The sequence below is a fragment of the Durio zibethinus genome, chromosome 8 (assembly GCF_047325235.1).
Source record: "Durio zibethinus cultivar Kanyao isolate XHJ-2024 chromosome 8, ASM4732523v1, whole genome shotgun sequence".
NCBI lineage: Eukaryota > Viridiplantae > Streptophyta > Magnoliopsida > Malvales > Malvaceae > Durio > Durio zibethinus.
The window spans coordinates 1,687,591-1,704,805 of NC_143169.1; the positions used below are offsets into that span (position 1 = coordinate 1,687,591).

Sequence of the window (17,215 nt, forward strand, 5' to 3'; positions counted from 1 at the left end):
AAATGTTTAATTTTTATGGTTTTATAATTAATTATATGCATTAATTTTGGAAGGATTAAAACTATATTGCTTTTTGTGTATTTATTGTACACATCAATAATTACTTATAAACCTTTAAAATCAAGAAGTCTTTAAATTATAATCACATGAAATTAATAAAAATCAAATTAATTTTTTAGTTTTTTTAACAAGACTTGAAATCTTCAATTAAATAGTAAACATACATGTGTTTTTCCTTTTCTTTTTTTTAGCTTATTATAATTTTTTTTCTTTTCATATAATATTTTCACTTTTAATTTTACTCTAAATCTCTATCTCATCATATAATCTTTAAAAAAAAAAATTGGAACCACTTTAACGATAACATTTAATCTCAACGGTCAATTTTATTATTTTAAAAGTATATTTATTTTCATGCTTCGATAAAAAATTTTAATTTGTTTAAATTATTTTCTTTCAGTTTTAAATTGCCAAAATAATTTAAAAAAAATTTTGAATAATTGAAAGTTATTTTTCTAAATTTAATGTTGTCATAGTAATATTTTTATTTTATAATTTTGTGAACACATTATTTCTATTAATAAATTATCATAATATATATATATTTAAAGAGAGATTTGTATTACATCGGTGCAAAATAAATTATTTTACATTCTTTTTATAATTTTATATAGAATTAATATGTTTACAAACCAAATATTATATTTAACAATTTATTTGTATTCGTCGTATATTTAAATTTTTAAGTTAATATGGTATCTTCTAATTTTGATTTTTTTTATATAATAAAATTTATAAAATAAATTTTATAAAAACATATATAATATTAATTAATACCTCTAAAGTTAAATGTCAACATTTATCGCTATCTCTCAAAGAGCCTACATTGATAAATACCCTTTATCACAAAGCTATATTTTTATAAACCCAAAATCAACTTTATCCTTTTTTCGCTGTAGGATTTCTGTCATTATGCCCACGGCCCAAATAAGCAATGCCCGCAGCTATCTGATAATTCCAATAATGTTAAGCCATGGACCCATTGGCATTTTCAGCGGTGGACTTGCGTTCACGCAGAAAGAGGCTTTTCAACTGCTTTTTATGTGTGCTTAATTTTTGTTCAAACAATAATGACGAACCAAATCATTGCTACTTTCTTTTTAAATTGTATTGGAAACCACATTCCTTGACTAAATCCCTAACACGGTCAATCACTAATCACTGTCAAATATTTTTGAATAAAATTTAAACGAAGTTTGTGAATTAAAAAAATAATTTAATGAAAATTTTAATAAAAAATTTAAATCAATAAATTAATAAAATTTAATATAAAAATTAATATTATAAAAAATATTATTAATAATTTAAATTTAAAAAAATTTATCTAATAGTAAAATTTTGTTAAAATATTTATTAAAAAATATATCAAAATTTACTAAAATTTTTAAAATTTTATATATTTAATCTATGTAATAAAATTTTTTAATTTTTAAAATTTTGATTTTTAATTTAATTATTTTTTATAAAAAAAATTTATAAAATTCATTTTAAAAACTTTATATATATAAGTCTTTCTCTAAATTCTTTGCAAGAATCTAAGCAAGCATAATTCCATTGATTTAATGTTTCTTTTAAAAAGTATAATTTATGGATAATAATTTAAAAGAATAATTGCGTTCACACTTTTTCCCCCAAAAATCCAGAAAGAATAAAAGTTGTGAAAATAGAAACAAAGTACTTCAACGGTCCAAAACCCTAAACCATATCAATTACTATATATAATATATATCTATACACACATCAATACCTGTTGATTTAAGTAATAAAAAATTTAATTTTTATTACGTAAAATTTTAATTTTAAATTTTTTGAATTAAAAAAAAAATTTAATAAAATTTATTTATCTTATAAAATTTAATTTGATTCAATTTCAAATTAATCGAAATTTAAAATAATTATCGAACAGAAAATATCATACCAAAATATACATACATGTATTTATGAAGTTGTTGTACGGAAAATATAACGTAGGCAAAAATAAATAAATATATATATATATATATATATATATTAATTTTGCATGGGACTAGACCAGACTATTTTGGTTCCGTGGTACCTCAAAATTTAGATCTACCAAATCTCCTTTGAAAAATTTATTACGCAGAATACGACCGTTGGCTTTTCCCCTTTATCTCCTCAAACCAAAAACAGAGCATCTTCTCTTTGGTTCTTCAATCTCCACATAAACGAACAACAATCTCACTGAAAAAATGGCCGTCGATTATGCGTTCACCGACAAGGAAATGATGATCGATGAGGGTCTCGGGTACCCAAGAGCCTATGCGAAAATCTGTCGGGACAGCAGTCTTGGTCCCTACAATCATGGCCCTCCTTTCACCTTCATGCCTTATGTTTTGCAGCAAAATGAAGTAATTTTTTAAACATTTTTTTAATTTTTTCTGTTTTTGGGTTCTTTAAACTTGGAGAGGAAATGGATTTTGGGTGGTGTTATTCTAATGTTGCGTTTTTTATGGAAAATAAGGATATTGGAGATTCAATTACTAACTTGTATTTTGCAGAGTTTGAGAGCAAAGGAAATGGACCAAATGTTCCCAATTATTGATCCAGAGGCAAGACCAACTGCTAAGCCAAAAATCTTCATCAATCTTTTGTGGAAGCAGCTCAGCCATTTGGGGTAATTTACTTTAATTTACTTTTCACAAGACCCTAAAAGCTTAGAAAGGTGCTAAGAAATGGAATATGATGGAGGTTTTTTTTTTCCTGATTTCTATCACTTTCTATGAGTTCAGGAACGCCGGCTTTGATCCAGAAGAAATTCGTGTGGACCCATATGGCAATGTGTTGTACTACCATGCTGATTCAGCTTCACCTCTTGCCTGGGATATTGATCACTGGTTTCCTTGCTCAAGTACATTACTAAATGACCATCAATCTGTGCATTGTTTGTTTTTCTTAGTTATGTTTTCTTCATGCTTCAATTATGGTGCTGCTTTAAAATTTTTAGGGGGTGGATTGACTGTTGCTAGTAATCTGAGGATATTACAATGGCAACTTTGCAAGAAAAAACATAACAAGCTAGAATTTCAAGTTCCATGGTGGGATTTTCAGTTGGGAATTTCTGTGAACCAGTTCTTATCCATTTTTGCTTCTAGAAATTCTGATTTCAGGTTTGGGGTTTTTGTAATTTCTACATTTCAATGAATTCTATAACTGGACAACTGACACTGTAATGATTGATGCAAGCTTTACAAATATGGCAGGCACAGAGCATTTTCCTTCTTGTTTGCAGAAGGTGAAAACGAAGAAATAAATTCTTCACAAACAGTGGAGTCTCATTCTTTTCCACAGCATTTTATGAAGTCAAAAGAGCAATTTGGCCTTGCTCCAGCAGCTGTTGTTGTAACTCGAAGGGAACCATATGATACTTCATCACCTTTGAAATCACTGGATTACAACAAGCAGATTAGGCCACAGGCTCCTATTATTGGTTAGTAACAAAGGAAAAAAAGAAGAACATTCTAGCTATAGATTTAATTGTGCATTCATCTCAATCATATAATCTCACAATAATTTTTTTTTTCAGCGGCAAGGAATGTGAAATCCAGCATCTTGAAAGAAAATGAAAATCCAGATTTTGTTACAAATCCATACCAGGCCATTGTTATGGCTAGAGATTCACTGAAACAAAGGGAAGAAGCACAAAAGAGGCAAGCAAAAATTCAGAAGTTGGATGAAGAAGTGAATGAAATGAGGTGGAAAAATGATGAAGAAAAGGTTGCTATTCAAGACTTGGAAGTGGAACTGATAAAGCGTAGGAGAAGGGCAGAAAAGTGCAGACGGCTAGCGGAGGCACAATCTTCGTACAGGACAATGCTAGAAAAGATGATTCGGGATGCTATGCACCAGTAAGATTGTCAACCACCTGCTGCTGATATAACAATATTTCTGTATTCTATTTATAGATTTAAAAAATTCTCGCTTTGCTTCTTGTAGGAGTGTTGTTTACAAGGAACAGATGAGATTGAACCAAGCTGCAGCAAATGCACTCAAGGCAAGACTTGTAGCCCAAAGGGCAATATGCGATGCCTCGGAGAAGGAACTTCACAAGAAATTTAAAAAACGAGACGAACTTGAGAAGCAGATAAGGCCTGAATGGGAACAAGCAAGGAAGAGATCAAGAATGGATGATACTTTCTTTCAAGGACATGATACTAAAACTGTTATTTATCTACCAGGAATCAGGCCAAGGACACCTTTAAACAAGGAGCTGAGAGTGTTTCTGAAGGAGGAACATAAAGCATCTGTGGCCGGTTTGGTTTCAAATGAAGATCAAAAGCATGAAGAAATTGAAGAGGAACTGGAAATTACAGCAAGAAATGCTCTCAGAGGAAGGCGTGAGGAGCATGATAAAGCCATAGCTGCTTTAGAAGATGAAAAATCAATCGAGCAGAAGTTTCAGAGACTTGAAATAGGAGAGGAGAGACAAGAAATTCAATTCCCTGTTATTGAAGAAACAGAAAGAGAGGAAGATGAAGAGTGCAGGAAGCAGCGTGGGAAAGGGAATGTAGAGAGGTGGCTCCAAATGCTGTTAGAGAACAGTCAAGAAGAATTAGACCCTCAAAATGAAGATGCAGAAGAAGTGACTGGAATTGATCAAATAATAAAAAAGCTAGATTTAAAGTATCCACAAAAAGAGAAAGAGGTCATGACGCAAGTTCATGAGAAGCAGCAGACTGTTCGCGGGAAGGATGTTGGAAAGAAAAAAGAAGAGATTGTTGAGATAGAAGGCAGTAAAACACCAAGGAGAAGTAGTAATGCTTGTGAAGTGGCTAGTATTGTTAATGAAGGTGTTGGAAGCAGAAAGGAAAGAATTCTTATGAGGTCTGAGAGTGCCACAGCCTTCCGACGAATCCCATCTTCTCCATCTTTGACTCTTGGTGGTATGAAAAAAGGAGTGAAGTGCATGAGGAAGAAGCCAATACTAACTACTAACTAGTGATGATGATGAAGATTATGCTGTGGGAAACAACTTCCTCAAGTCGTCTATCAAAACAATAAAGAAGGCAGTGAAAGTATAAAGATTTATTCCTCTGATGCCTATCTCTGTGTATTTACTCTTCAACATTAAGGGTTTTTTCTTTTTTTTTAAAGATTGTTAAAAGTATCTCTTAAGTTGAATAATGGAGTGAATGTATGTCTTTTCAGCTTTTGATATCTGTATATTTTCATTCAGTTGTGAGATAACAGCTTCTTGTTTTTTGATAGACCCTATCAGTTTGGTCAATATCTGCATATTTTATCAGTGGTTTACATTTTAGTTATTGTTCTCTAAACGATTATGGGCATCAAAACTAAGCTCTTCTAATAAAAAGAGTATTTTGGTATTTTGGTTGTTAAATCTGACCGTATATAAGACATTTTTATTTACCATCTTTTTGACTCAATTTAATCCTCTAATTGAGGTTCTTATTAATCCCATAACTGGGAATAAAATTCTTCTCTTCCACTCCCAAATAGGCTTCCAATTTCAATATCTGCTTATGGACTTTCTCTTGGAACCTCCTAAAAGCACATCATGCGTGCATGCCATCTACGCAGGTGCACAAAAAAAGCAGCAGTTGATCTTAACAAGGGATTCAATTTATCTTGGAATGCTTTGATTAGTATATTTGTCTCATTTGTTCTCTCCTAGAAGCCTGTAACTTCGAAAATATGCAGATTCAAATTTGGGCTTAGACAAGGACCAAGAGACCATGGTCCATATAATAAATACTTTTCACTTTAAGAACACATCGGGAAATATATGCATCATCAGCTTTTTAAATATAAAACCTTGTCAATCTCATGCAGTAGCAATGAGTTATAGCTTCACCAATAAATGTAATGCAAATCAGCAAACAGACGATTCATCAATCCACCCATAATGAGTATATAATGGAACTATCAACGAGGTATAGCTTTGTTAGATGGTAAAAAACCCTCTATGCAGCCTCTGAGGGACAAATACATCACATTAAGTATGTGCTTCTTCAATACTCAAACAAAAAGGAAGCCTAAAATCATGAGCCAAACCAGATGTATTTCAAATTTGATATTATTGTGAATTTTGATTTTACACAACATCCTCAATTTTCAGGTAACTTTTTCTCGTATTTGGCCTTACAGGAAAAATACAACTGTACAGAGGAAAGCAGAATAGCAGACAACACCTTACCATAACTACAGGAAGTTATAGTTTGCTGAGTTTCTTAAGCACCATGACATCAATCGCAATGCCGTTTACATTGCTAAGCAAACAGAAAATAAACTTTTTCTCTTCATGCCAATGGAGCATCAATACTCAAGATGATTCTACAACACTCTTCCAAGATTCTTTGTCTTCCGTGGAACCAATGGAGCATCAATATTTTCTCTTCTTGCCAATGGAGCATCAACTTTTTCTCTTCATGCCATTTTAGTTGTAGCAGGCTGATCCATGATGCATAGCCCAATAACACATTTTCATATTGCCACATTTAAGCTGCCTTTTGCATATCTACATTCTACATGGGAGTTAATAACTTTCTGTTGCAGGCCAAATGCGTTTCTGGACTAGAACCTGGGCTCAAATAAATAAATGTGGGACGTATATGTTATAGGCCATTGAGCTTCATTGGTCTTTCTCTGTCGTGTTCGTTATACCACACCAGGAGAGAGAAAGAACGTATGAACTATAGTATCCGAGATTCAAGGATCGCAGCTGTATGAGCTATTAGAATTATAAACGGTGAAGGAGGCATTGTATACAGTTATGTGTGAAGAAATATAAAAAATTATTCTCTCTTGTTGTGGAGATCCACATCCAACCTGTCAGGTATTGTCCACTTTGATCCGAAGATCTCACGGTTTTGTTTCACAAAATGCACCTCGCAAATTTGAGATTAAGTCTCTACATATATATCATTCTTTATCCACACATCCTCCTGATGTGGGATTGGGGGTGTTATAATCTCTCCACCTTTAATGCTTGACGTCCCTGTCAAGCCGAGTCCATCCACAAGACCAATATCACACCAAAGCATTGTGTAGCACTTAGTGACTCCCACGGCTCCACCGTGTAGCACTTAGTAACTCCCACGATTGCGAACTGGTGATTGCTCTGATACCACTTTATGTCACGCCCCGAATCGAGACATAACACGACCATATTACCTTGAAGTAAAACCTCAAAGCAATACGAAGCCTAGTCCATAACCATTGAACAACTCTCAAATATAAAGGTTCTCATTAAGTAACATAACTAGATAACAAGTCTTCAAAGGTTCAAAGTCGAGTATTACAACTAAAATAAACAATACTTCATAAAATCTTAATTTCTAAGTAGTTCTTCAATGCTCAATTCTTCTAGCCCTTCTCAAGCTAATCATACTTATCATTCATAACATTTGTAAAAGAAAAGAAAATAGGGAATGAGCAAACCATAGCTCAGTAAGTAAAGGCTCACACACCTCACCAGATCAAACAACATTTTTCATACATATCATATAAATCATTCTCAAAATGTTCATCAATTCATAATGTCAAAAATAGTTTAAAAATCAGCTTTCTATTAAGCATTCATAGATCATAAATCAGAATCAAAACATATCACCAAATCATAGATCAATCATTAAAAATCATTACAAATCATCATAATCATAAATCATTATTATCAACCGTTTATTATTAGCTACGGTCACTGCTATAACTTGTGACATTGGCCGTATCAACAATTTCATCATCATGATCATTGCTAACTATTATAACCCGCTAGTCAGGGCCTTATGTCACGGGTCGAGACTTAAGCTTCGAACCCGTGCGACTCCAGGACCCGGGCATTCACCCTTTCGACGTCTCAGATCAGCTTTTCTATCACGATTCACACCCTTGTGAGGTATTGTCCACTCTGACCCCCATGGCCTCACGGTTTTATCCTACAAAAGGCGCCTTACAAGGGAGAGGTGATGTGAATCCTTTTATACCCCAATGACCCTCCTATTATGTTCGATGTGGGATTCAAAGATCTTCTTTAGGTCCGTGACATTCTCTCCCACCCAACCTCGTGACGCCCTCATCACAGAGGCTAACCACCCTGCCTACCTCCCTCGAGGCACTTGGCGTGGATTGAACGGTTTAGAGCTGGCTCTGATACCACTTGTCACAGGTCGAGACTTAAGCTCCGAACCCATGTGGCTCCGAGACTCGGGCATTCACCCTTCCGGCTTCCCAGATCAGCCTTCCTGTCACGATTCACAACCTTGTGAGGTATTATCGGTTCTGGCCCCCATGGCTTCACGATTTTATCCTACAAAAGGCGTCTCACAAGGGAGAGGTGGTGTGAACCCTTTTATACTCTAGTGACCCTCTTATTATGTTTGATGTGGGATTCATGACTCTTCCTTAGGTCCGTGACACTTATGCTAACTACTATAACCCGTTAGCAGGGTCGTATGATCATATATATGCTAACTACTATAACCCGTTAGCCAGGGCCGTAGAACTAGTTCTGGTGTCGATGATCTCACTTCCCAAGATAGTAAAAATATAGCAATCAGAAAATCATTTTCTCATTTCATTCATAAGCATGATCCATCATTTATATAGAAAAACATAAAATAATCATATGCTTGATCCTATTTTCATACATCAAAAATAATAAAATAAAATATTCATCCATTTAGAAATATACATATATACATAGATTCAAAAACAAGCAAAGTATGTGAGATTTTACTTACCTTCTTTCGATTCCACCACCTAATTTTTCTCCCTCAAAAATTAGTAGCCTATTCAAGATAATTCCAACATAACAATAATTAATCAACCCATTTGAGGCCACTTATACCAAAACAATTAAGTTAAACAAGTAATAACTCGAGTAATTAATTCTGGCAGCCTATGATACTTTCACTAAAATGACCATAACTCAAGATATCCAATTCAAAATTAAAATCTTTTTAATGCATTAGAAACTAAACTTGACAAGCTTTCTAACCATATATGGCCCATCTCGTGATTCCTTATGGATTAATTATAATAATTTTTGAAATTCGCGTTATAGGCTATTACCAGACAGCCTGTATACCTTTTCATAAAAATTACGTATTTATTCATAGGTAGCTCCAAATTCAATTCTGCTTATTTCATTGGAAATAAAACTCAATTTTCAAACATATATGGCTTAATTTGTAAATCCTTGTATAAAAATTAAGAAAAATTTCGTAATTCCTCCCTACTGCTGCTACTAGACAGCCTGCACATCTTTAGATAAAAATTGAATAACTCTTCATAGAGAACTCGAATTCAACTTCCGTTTGTTTCATTAAAAAGTAGATTCAACATGATTTCCAACAATATATAATAATCATAGTAGTATTTAACCCTTTAATTCAAAATATAACCTTAATTCATCACTACAAACACATGATTCATATCAGGATTTATACGAAATAAAGATTTTTCTTTCCATTCTCATCAAATTTCTATTTCAGCAATAAATTCACATTACCAATTTTCTCAACACTTAATTTGACCCTAATTAAAGTCTAAAATATCTACCCGAAGAGGGATAATGAAAACTCTAAAATTTTAGGGTTTCTCAATTATAAATTACACCTTAAGACTTAACCATTAATAACCCAAAATTGAAAGAGATTATTTACTCACCTCTAACAGACAATTTCTCCTTTTAGATTTGTTATTTCCTTTCACTTGGAATCCTTCAATTGATCTTTTCTAGAAAAGAAATAGATGGGAAATAAGTTTCTATTTTTCTTTCGATTAGTCATCGACTAAAAACTGAAAAGTTAACCCTATTAATAAAATTTGGGTTATTTATTAATAAGTCCTCTACATTTCTCATTCTTTATTAAAGAGTCTCCCTACTTATAAAAATACTTAAAATAATCCCTCTATTTTTTTTAAGGATATTAAAGTGGTATCAGAGCAAAGGTTTAAGATCCAGGAAAGGAAAGAATTGAGTTATAGTTAGTGTAGAACTTAAGCATTTTTAGCATTTACACCGATAAGATTCGATTATTTTATTTTGATCGCTTATTAACTATTTTGTTGGTATTAATTTAGGTGAGAATAAATGGTATAAATGAGACATTGGCAGACCTTGTTGGTCGAAGGAAAAGAAATGACAGGAGAAGGGATGAATCTGAAACCACCAATGTTCAAGATGAGTAAATTGATATTGAAAATGCTCCTAATGCTCCGGTGATGCGGGATGATTTAGTTGGAGTGTGTTAGGTGGTGTCTAATTTGATCTAACAATAATAGACACAAAAGAATCTACAACAACGCGAGACAACTTATGAATAATATCAAAAAGTTAACCCACCTCAGTTTGAAGGCGACCCTGATCCTTTGGTTGTAGATGTAACGCCCCCAATCCCACATCAGGAGAATATGTGGATAAAGAATGATATATATGTAGAGACTTAATCTCAACCTTGAGAGGCACCTTTTGTGGGATAAAATCGTGAGACCTTCGGGTCAAAACGGACAATACCTCGCAGATTGGGTGCGGATCTCTACAAATTGTATCAGAGCGGCCAGTCCGCAGTCGTGGGAGTCACTAAGTGCTACACGATGGTCTGATGTGATCTTGGTCCTGTGGATGGACTCGGCTTGACAGGGACGTCAAGCATTAAAGATGGGGAGATTGTAATGCCCCCAATCCCACATCAGAAGGATGTGTGGATAAAGAATGATATATATATAGAGATTTAATCTCAACCTTGAGAGGCACCTTTTGTGAGATAAAACCGTGAGACCTTCGGGTCAAAGTGAACAATACCTCACAAGTTGGGTGCAGATCTCTACAGTAGAAGCTTGGGTTAAAGAGTTAGAAAAACTCTTTAAGGTAATGCGTATCTTCGAAGATTTGAAATTGAGCTTAACTGTTATTCAACTAAGAAAAAATATTGAGTACTGATGGGATACTATAAATCCCACATTTAAAGATTCAGGTGAGCCTCTGACTTGGAAAAAGTTTTAAAAGATTTTATTTGATCAATATTTTCCAAAATCAATGAAAATAGAGAAAGAGAATGAGTTTCTACAATTACAACAAAAGCATGATATGTTTGTGTTAAAGTAAGCCAACCAGTTTAATGAGCTGGGACATTTTTATACTCGCATCATTGACTCAGATAAGAATAAGGCAATACAATTCGAGCATGGGTTGAAGCCAAGTATTCGGTCTTGTTTATCTTCTCACATAATTGATAGTTATAAAGATATGTTACAGCGAGCACTGAAGATTGAGTCAGACATAAAAAATTATGAGCAAGAGAGGGGTGATAAAAAACATCTGAGGTTTGAAAGAGATCAGAGTAATCACTAAAAGAATGTCAGAGGAAACATAGGTAAGAAGTGGAGGATGAAATCTGGTACTAAGCTCGAGAAATGTAATTTTTATAAGCGATATCATTCTAAACCATGTTTTAGAAAAATAAGAGTTTGCTTTGAATGTGAGAAATATGGGCATATTGCTCAAAACTGCCCAAACAAAAAGATTGATGCTTAAAGCTAAACCGACGAAACAAACATAAAAGAGAAATGCTCGAGTTTTCACTTTGACTCGTCAAGATGCAAATACAAGTGACAATATGGTTACAGGTATTGTTCATATTAATCATGTTCATGCTAATGTTTTATTTGACTTCGGTGCCTCTCATAGCTTTGTTTATGTCAAGTTTGCTGCATCTATGCGTATTGAACCTAAGAAGTTGAATGAGCCTTTATATGTTGCTACTCCTATGGGAAAAATTATGTGTGCTGATACTGTTTATAAGAATTGTGTTGTACATATAGAGGGTTATGAACTATTAGCACACTTGGTACAGTTAAAGATGCTAAAATTTGATGAGATCTTAGGGATGAATTGGTTATCTATACATCATGCATTTATTAATTGCTACAGAGAGAAAGTAGTGTTTCAGTGTCCAGAATAATCAAAACTTGTATATGAAGGTAATCATTTGAGCTCTCCATGTCAGATTGTATCGACTCAAGTGCCATGGAATCTCTAAAAAAAAGGTGTCTAGGCTACCTCGCCTATGTGAAAGACACTCAAATGAATGTAGGCTCACGATTAGAAAATATTTCGATTGTTAGAGATTTTCCCAATGTCTTTCCTGAGGACTTGTCTGGCTTACCTCCTAATCAAAAAATTAAATTTGAAATCGATCTTATCGCTGAAACTGGACCAATATCTAAGCTTTCTTATCGCATGATTCCATCTGAGTTACATGAATTAAAGGTGCAACTCAAGAACTGTTAGAGAAAAAGTTCATTCGTCCTAGTGTGTCACCCTGGGGAGCTCCCGTATTGTTTGTTAAAAAGAAATATGAGAGTTTACGCTTATGCATTGATTACAGGGAGTTAAATAAAGTGACTGTGAAGAACAAATATTCTCTTACTCGAATTGATGACTTGTTTGATCAGTTACAAGAAGTAAAGGTCTTTTCAAAGATTGATTGACGGTCTAGATATCATCAATTGAAGATTAAGATAGGTGATGTATCCAAGACTGCTTTTCGAACTAGGTATGGTCATTATGAATTTTTTATTATGCCTTTTGGATTAACAAATGCACCTACTACATTCATGGACTTGATGAATAGAATTTTTAAGCAGTATCTAGATCAGTTTGTTATTATTTTTATTGATGATACTCTAGTTTATTCTGAAAGTGATGGGGAACATGAGAAACATTTAAGCATTGTATTATAGATCTTGCGAGATAAATAACTCTTTACAAAGTTTAGCAAATGTGAATTTTGGTTGACAAGTGTTGCTTTTCTTGGCCATGTTGTTTTTAAAGATGGGATTTCAGTTGATCCGAAAAAGATTGAGGCAGTAGTAAATTGGCCTCGCCCAACAAATGTGATTGAGGTAAGAAGTTTTTTAGGCTTGGTAAGCTATTATAGAAGATTTGATGAAGGGTTTTCTCAAATTACTATGCCATTGACGCATTTAACTCAAAAATGAGCAAAATTTGAATGGATTAAAGAATGTGAACAGAGTTTCAAGAGCTAAAACAATGATTAGTGTCAGCACCTGTCCTTACCTTACCTTCTAATATTGATAGTTTTATCATTTATAGTGATGCTTCCAAAAAAAGGTTGGGTTGTGTGCAAATGCAGAATGATAGGGTAATTGCTTATGCTTCTAGGCAATTAAAACCCTTCAAGCAAAATTATTCGACTTATGACTTGGAGTTAGCCGCCATTGTGTTTGCTTTTAAAATATGAAGACATTATTTGTATGGAGAGCCTTATGTAATTTATATGGACCATAAGAGTTTAAAGTATTTGTTCATGTAGAAAGAATTAAACATGAGACAAAGGAGATGGTTGGAATTAATCAAAGATTATGATTTGACCATTAATTATCATCCGAGCAAAGCCAATATAGTCGCTGATGCTCTGAGTAGAAAGTCTATTAGGAGTATGGTTGCTTTGATTACTTTGTAACCAAAATTGATGGAGAAACTTTATACACAAAAAATTGAGGTGATATACAGGGAAAAGGTGTTGTTATGGCTAGTTTAGTAGTTCAACCAACTTTGATCGAAAAGATAAATTTGGCACAAAAAGAAGATAGTGAGTTAGACAGAATCAAGAAAGATGTGTAGAATGGTTTGCAGCTAGAGTTTAAGCTTCACGAGAATGGTACATTATATTTTAGAAACAAATTGTGTGTACCAAATGATCTTGAGCTAAAATGAGAGATCTTGAGAGAAGCACATGGGTCTCGATTCACTATATATCCTAGAGGCACTAAGATGTATAAAGATTTGAAAAGAAGTTTTTGGTGGAATAACATGAAATATGACATAGCTCAGTTTGTGTCCCAATGTCTAGTGTGTTAGTAAGTTAAGGCTGAACACCAAAGACCATCAGAGTTGTTACAAGCTTTAGAGATACTGAAATGGAAGTGAGAGCACATCTCTATGGATTTCATGATGGGATTGGCTAGATCATCTAAAGGGAATAATACAGTATGGGTAGTTGTTGATAGACTCACTAAATCAGCCCATTTTTTACCTATCAAGTCAACTACTCCACTTGATAAACTAGCTCAATTGTACATGGATGAAATTGTCTGATTGCATGGAGTTTCAGTGAGTATTGTATTAGATAGAGATTTTAGATTTATCTCTAAGTTTTGGGTAAGCTTGCAACTAGCTATGAGGATAAATTTAAAATTGAGTACAGCCTTTCACCCTCAAACAGATGGACAAACAGAGAGAACAAATTAGATTCTGAAAGATATGCTTCAAGAATGTGTGATTAATCTAAAAGGTAGTTGGGATGATTACTTATCTTTAGCAAAGTTTGCTTATAATAATAGTTACCAATCCAGCATTGGGATGGCTCCTTTTGAAGACTTGTATGGTAGAAAGTGTACATCACTTTTATGTTAGGATGATGTTGGGGAAAAAAAACTTATGAGGCCAAAAAATGGTGCAACTGACTGTAGAAAAGATCAAAGTGATTAAAGAAAGACTTAAAGCAGCGTAAGTTCGTCAAAAGAGTTGGGCAGATAAAAAAAAAAAAAAGAAGTTAGAACTTCAACAAGGGGATTTTATCTTTTTAAAAGTGTCACCCACAAAAGGTGTTACGCGGTTTGGGAAATGAGAAAAGCTAAGCTCGCATTATATAGGTCTGTTTGAAATTCTTGATAAGATGGGAAAAGTTGCATATAGGATAGCCTTGCCACCTTAGCTATCTGGTGTGCATAATATTTTTCATGTGTTCATGTCGAAAAAGTATGTCTTTAACCCAAGCCACGTGGAAGAGTATAAACCTTTAGAAGTTCAAGAATATTTAACATACTTGGAATATCCTATTCGAATAATTGATCAGAAAAAGCAAGTCTTGAGGAATAGAACTATTTTTTTTATAAAAGTTTAATGGATCAATCATACACCAAGAGAAGCAACTTGGGAAATGGAAGATGATATGAAGAAACGACATCCTCAGTTATTCAAAAATAAAGGTAAATCAAGTTTCGAGGATGAAACTTTTATAAGTTAGGTAGAATGTAATATCCCTAAAAAAAAAATAAAGAGACTATTTTAAGTATTTTTATAAGTGGAGGGACTCTTTAATAAAGAATGAGAAATACAGAGGATTTATTGATAAATAACCTAATTTTTATTAATAGGGTTAACTTTTTAGTTTTCAATCTACGACTAATCGAAAGAAAAATAAAAACTTATTTCTCCTCTGTTTCTTATATAGAAAAGATCAATTGAAGGATTCCAAGTGAAGGGAAAGAACAAATCTACAAGGAAAAATTATCTGTTAGAGGTGAGTAAATAATCTTTTTTAATTTTTGGGTATTGATGGTTAAGTCTTAAGGTGTAATTTATAATCGAAAAAACCCTAAAATTTTAGGGTTTCCATTATCCCTCTTCGGGCAGATGATTTAGACTTTAATTAGGGTCAAATTAAGTGTTGAGAAAATTGATAATGTGAATTTATTGCTGAAACAAAAATTTGATGGGAATAGAAAGGAAAATCTTTATTTTGTATAAATCTTGATATGAATCATGTTTTTATAGTGATGAATTAAGTTTATGTTCTGAATTGAAGGGTTAAATACTACTATTATTATTATATATTGTTGGAAAGCATGTTGAATCCACTTTCTAATGAAACAAATGGGAGTTGAATTTGAGTTCTCTATGAAGAGTTATCTAATTTTTACCTAAGGATGTGCAGGCTACCTAGTAGTAGCAGTAAAGAGGAATTATGAAATTTTCCTTAATTTTTACACAAGGATTTACAGATTAAGCCATATATTTTTGGAAAACTTATTGAGTCTAATTTCCAATGAAATATGCGGAATAGAATTTGGAGTTACCTATGAATAAATACGTAATTTTTATGAAAAGGTATACAGACTATCTAGCAGTAGCATATAACATGGATTTCAAAACTTGTAATAATTAATCTACAATGAATCATGAGATGGGCCATATATGGTTAGAAAGCTTGTTAAGTCTAGTTTCTAATGCATTAAAAAGATTTTAATTCTGAATTGGATATCTTGAGTTATGATCATTTTAGTGAAAGTAACACAAGCTGCTAGAATTAATTACTCGAGTTATTACTTGTTTTAACTTAATTGTTTTGGTATAAGTGGCCTCAAATGGGTTGATTAATTATTGTTATGTTGGAATTATCTTGAATAGGCTACTAATTTTTTAAGGAGAAAAATTAGGTGGTGGAATCGAAAGAAGGTAAGTAGAATCTCACACACTTTACTTATTTTTGAATCTATATATATATATATGTATGTTTCTAAATGAATGAATATTTTATTTTATTATTTTCGATGTATGAAAATAGGATCAAGCATATGATTATTTTGTGTTTCTCTATATAAATGATGGATCATGCTTATGAATGAAATGAGAAAATGATTTATGTTTAAAGAATGATTTTGTGATGCTACGTTTTTACATCCCTGAAAAGTGAGATCATCGACACCAGAACTAGTTCTACGGTCTTGACTAACGGGTTATAGTAGTTAGCATAGACATGATCATACGACCTTGCTAACGGGTTATAGTATTTAGTATAAGGTCTTGGCTAGCGGGTTATAATAGTTAGCAATGATCATGAGGATAAAATTATCGATACGGTCAATATCACGGGTTATAGCAGTGACCGTAGCTAATAATAAACAATTGATAATGATGATTTATGATTATGATGATTTGTAATGATTTTTAATGATTGATCCATGATTTGGTGATATATTTTTACTTTGATTTATGATCTATAAATGCTTAATAGAAAGCTGATTTTTAAACTATTTTTGACATTATGAATTGATGAACGTTTTGAGAATGATCTATATGATATGTATGAAAAATTTTCGAAAATACATCATAAATTTCAAAAATCATTTTTCAAAAATATTTAATAATTTTTGAAAATCTATTTTCGAAAACTATTCTATATTCTAGGAAATGAATTTTTTAAAATGTTAAAATATTGGATTGAGATTTCATTACCTCGTTGAGCTCATCTCTTCCATTATTATTTCTCATTTCTGAATCTTTTTTTACTAAGTTTGTAAGATTAAATATAGGTTTCAAAATTTTGGTTTTAGTTTTAAAGATTTAGGGTTTAGTGAATGAGAAAAA

General features: G+C 32.7%; 1 pseudogene across 1 annotated transcript; it reads left to right on the forward strand.

The window, feature by feature from the left end:
• Positions 1 to 2,143: 2,143 nt before the first annotated feature.
• Positions 2,144 to 5,226, forward strand: LOC111278571 (uncharacterized; annotated as a pseudogene). Its single transcript, XR_016344219.1, has 7 exons — positions 2,144 to 2,429; positions 2,580 to 2,695; positions 2,811 to 2,929; positions 3,026 to 3,188; positions 3,282 to 3,508; positions 3,605 to 3,926; positions 4,015 to 5,226. The product of XR_016344219.1 is annotated as an uncharacterized LOC111278571 (transcript).
• Positions 5,227 to 17,215: the final 11,989 nt, after the last annotated feature.